The 4,700-nt window shown below is 36.9% G+C and overlaps 1 long non-coding RNA gene across 1 annotated transcript in view; it reads right to left on the reverse strand.

Moving 5' to 3' along the window:
* Positions 1 to 1,716, reverse strand: part of LOC116697136 (uncharacterized) — a 16,865-nt gene extending 15,149 nt beyond the window's left edge. The window contains exon 1 of the long non-coding RNA XR_004333930.1: positions 1,705 to 1,716. This is a non-coding gene — a long non-coding RNA (uncharacterized LOC116697136). The remainder of the gene's footprint in view (positions 1 to 1,704) is intronic.
* Positions 1,717 to 4,700: the final 2,984 nt, after the last annotated feature.

Here is a 4,700-nt window from a genome sequence, read left to right on the forward strand (position 1 = left end):
ACATATTCCAGTCTGTGATCATCCATCAGTATCCATTCCTTTAATTTTAGTCTAAACAATTCCTAATTTCATCTTTTCTAATTCAAACATTATCTATAATTTCCTATAAATGAGGTTTATTGACCATAAATTCCAAAAAATAACTGTTAAACTGAAGTTAATAAGTTAGTGTAACGAAGTGTTGAAAAAGTCAAAAAAGTGACAAACATTGAAAAAAAGGGGAAGAAAGTGTAAGAAAAAGTTAAAAACATAAAAATCATCAATAAAAGTGTTAATTTTCAATTTTGACAGGAAGATAAAACAAGGGTTAAATAAAAAGTCACCTCCACACCTTCCCTGGTCTGTCTTCCTGAGACATTACAAAATAAATAACATATATAGTTATGTAAGCCTGGTGTCGCAAAACAAAAAAAAATCTATCCCAATATTGAAAACATATTATTTAACTGCAAAAATTGAAATAAAAATATAATAATAATGTACAATACCGTCTGAATTACTTGCCCTATAAATGTACAAATACCATTAAAAATTACAAATAGGTTCTGTGTTTAAACGTGGTTAAAAAAGGGTTAAAACTGCCACACAATAAATAATCATGAATACATTTAAAATACATCATAGAATAAAATCACTCTGTTAGTAAAATGTATAAAACAAATAGCATGTGTATTATCATGTTAAAATGTTGAGGCAAGCAATTCAAAGTGGAATAATATTACTAACTATTAGCAGAATAAAGAAGCCCAATCAAATATAAAAACAAAAATAATGAAGAATAAAAGTTACAGAAGGCAACCAAGGTGTCATTATAATATGTTTATTAAATCAACGTAATTTCTTTTTAACATCTTAGGTAGGACCCCCTCTGGATGTGGAAATTAACCCCCAAAAAAGAAAGAATAATACAATCTGAAAAGCATGCTATAAAAGATATGAATATGGAAATATTACCAAAATACAGTTATTATTAATCATAAATTTGGATTAAAACAATTAAAAGGTCATGAAATAGTAAAAAAAAAGGATAAACAAGGAAAAGAAAAGAAAACATGCATAAGGGTTAAAAGGTTGGGAATGAAATGAGAAGTTATGGTTATGGTTAGGGGTCGTGTGTCCATGACAGTGTGATGTCACTCATGTAGATACCTTCAAGTTAAGTGTTAATCGTGTAGTCCCAATATTATTTTCAAACAAAACATTGTATAATAGAAGTCCAAGTATTAGATGGTAAAAATCCATAACATGGGTCTGTGTGTGTCAACCAATGTTGTAGCTAGCCAACTCATCTGTAGTATGGATGCAGCTCTTAGCTCTCTTTGGCTAACATTTGCATATAGATGTCATGATATTATTGGTGGAAATTGGTTGCAAGCACACATGACATTTCTTTTTTTGTATTTGTTTTTTTTGTCATACATCTTTAATGAATTGCTCAATACGACCGAGGGGGATGTGATCCAAAAGGGTTAAAAAGGTATTTTCCATTCCAACTCAAGTGTGTCCATCTAACCTTAACCATTTGAAGCCAATGCCTAACTTTAACCACCTAACCTTAACCATTTGAAGCCAATGCCTAACTTTAACCACCTAACCTTAACCATTTGAAGCCAATGCCTAACTTTAACCACCTAACCTTAACCATTTGAAGCCAATGCCTAACTTTAACCACCTAACCTTAACCATTTGAAGCCAATGCCTAACTTTAACCACCTAACCTTAACCATTTGAAGCCAATGCCTAACTTAAACCACCTAACTTTATCCATTCAAGATTTGTATTTGCCATTTGTACAAAACAGGGACATAGGAATTCTTGTGCAGGCTCTTGGAGTCAAGTAACAATGTAAAAAAGAGATAACCCTCATGTTGTCCAGGGGTCAAATTTGACCCGTTTCCAAGTTTCTTTTAATATCAGAAAAATGGGAGGTTGAAAAACTCGAACAAGGCGAAAAAACATTGGGGAATAAAGTGTAAAAAATATTGAAACAAGTAACAAAAACTATGAAAAAAAACACTGGAAGGAAGCATCAAAAACTTTGGAAAAACTGGCTAAAATGTTCAAAAAAAGTGACAAAACTTCAACAAAAGGGGGGTAAAAAACCATAAAAACTTAATACTTTTTATTTTGAAAAGCAAAAAAACATTGAGATAGGGACAACAGAAGTGTTTTTTTCATGTTGAGGGAAAGACAACACAAGGGTTGAGGGCAAAGACAAGCACACCGACTATAATAGAAAACCAGTATACAAGGTAAATCAATTAAAATGAAATGGGACAAAAAAACGTAGATACTACAAAAAATAGTGCAAAAAATGTAATGGAAAAAATATGTACTGTACATAATGTAAATGTACATTATGAATACAGTAACTGGAGGGAACTATGGGGGGGTGGTTATTGCATTTGTCACAGGAGTGATGACTGTAAATATTGCACAGTGGTTCTCGGTAGAATGAAGTAGTAAAGATTATTGCACAAATTATCAGTGTTTTAGTAGGTAGACTGTGGCATGGACAATAACTGCGGACATTGGTATTTATTACGAATGGTACACACAGTACTTCACGGTAGTGATGACCCAAACCATAGAAGGAACAGAGAAAATAAAACAAACTGGAAACTCAAAGCCTGGTTCACTAAATGCCTGCTTTATCTCTGTCTTTATTTTCTCTAATTCAAAAAAAACATTCTTCATTCATCTGTTTCCTCTTTTCAGTTTTCTTGTCTGTTTGCCCACACACTCAGACTCTCCTGAGACTGAACTGTAAACCGCCTTATTAAAACCACCCCAGCAATGCACTTGCTTTTCTCATGATTACCGAGATGCAGAGTATGTTTTCAACGTCTGGGCCGTTTGCTTCTCCTTGACTAACTTTTGACAAATGTTCTAGTGTCTGTGGCGGAGCTGGCAGTGGGGAACAGTGGTGTATCTGGATGGACTGGATCCAAGACAAGCAGTGTCTAATTTACAGTGGTGCCCCGGCAGACTAATGCCAAACACACATGGCAAAGCCAACCGCCACCGTCACACAACACATGGCAGCGTGTGTTAGCGGCCGGGCCGGCCCACCCAGCTCGTAACACGAGAACACAGATCTCTCGGCTGGTTTTCTTTCCTTGTTCTTATTTTGTCTTCTTTCCTTCACTTCGTATTTCTGTAATTGATAATGACAAATTGATGCAGAGGAAAATATCATGTTGTACACTAAGCTGTAAAACAAAGACAAACATCAAAAAGATTGGCTACTTTGAAGTAATCTCGTCTTGGTAAATGGACTTGTATTGCAACCGATCGCTCTGCATTTGCACTGACATTGACACTTTAACTTCTTCCAGCACTTCCATTACAAAGCTGAGAACGCACTTCTTTTTCAGCGTGGCACCATGGGAAACGTTGGCTGCAGTGGGTCAACACTCTTTACACTTAAAACTCAAGACTGAACCATGAAAAACCTACTTAAACCCAAAGTGCCTAGACATATCATGCCAGACCTTTCTTCACAGCACTGTGGAAGAGGGTCTAGTTAGTCCACACAGCATTCTGGGATAGAGAAAAATATGCTCTGGTTTATTGGCGTTTCTTTGAACCAATCACAATCGTCTTAGGATAATAGAATAGAATAGAATAGAATGCCTTTCTTGTCATTATACACAAGTACACAGTACTTGTGCAACAAGATTAAAGCAATCCCTTTGCCACGGTGCCTCTGCAAAATAGCCTCTCGAGGGAACTTGTTTTGGTGGAACATGTGTTCCAAAGTTGTTTTAGTCGTGCAACAGAAAACTCTGATGGGACAGATAATCTAGCTAGATGTCTGGATTTACCCTGCAGAGATCTGAGGAGCAGTTACCCATAGTCCTCAGAAATCCACCGGTGGCTAGAGCGCCAACACAAAGAAAGCGGAAGGCAACGGTCATCCGGCGGAACCTGAACAATCGTGTAATTGAATCGTTGTCGATATAGACTGCAACGTGCCTAAACCGACTAATTAAAATGAAGTACCCAATCTGAGATTGAGATCAGAGCTGACCACGTAAAAGACATTACACACCGGACCATACCTAACCGGTAAGACTGAATCTGGGTTCTGGGTCAGGTCTTGGTCACGAGGAATCAAGTCATCGTAGATATTTCATCTGTACTACAGCTATACTTCACAAAAAATCCCTCAAGACTCAGGTATCAGCTCTTATAAAGGAATGACGCATTCTCATGAACTTGTTTGTATGATGTAGTATTCACACCAATCTCTATGGCAAACAGAGCTGCGTGAGCTGTTGCTCGTATCAGTTGGTAGTTGAGTTTAGCCGACAAAAGGTGACTGTGAGCCGGCTACAGCGAGACAACGGTCATTTCAGGGGCCGTGGCGGCTGAGTTCAGCCGACAAAAAGTGAGCATCGTTAATCTTAGGCAGCCAAACCATTGGTTAAGTTTAGGAAAAAGATTGTGGTTTGGGGGGTAGGAACACACGATTACTGTGTGAACGTCTTTAGTTTTTCCCCAGGAACAGCGTTGTCTTTGTGGTGCATGTCCATACGAATTACAGTACATTCATTTTCCTAGCTACTATATGAGAACAGTGTACTTTACTACTTTTCCTCATATCTGGAAAAAACTCCCGGAAACTGCAACCCTTCTTTTTGAAGTTGTCTTTCTTTAAATAATTGTTCATTTCTTGTACTGAAGTAGCATTGTTG

The sequence above is a fragment of the Etheostoma spectabile genome, chromosome 10, assembly GCF_008692095.1.
Source record: "Etheostoma spectabile isolate EspeVRDwgs_2016 chromosome 10, UIUC_Espe_1.0, whole genome shotgun sequence".
NCBI classification, from domain to species: Eukaryota; Metazoa; Chordata; class Actinopteri; order Perciformes; family Percidae; genus Etheostoma; species Etheostoma spectabile.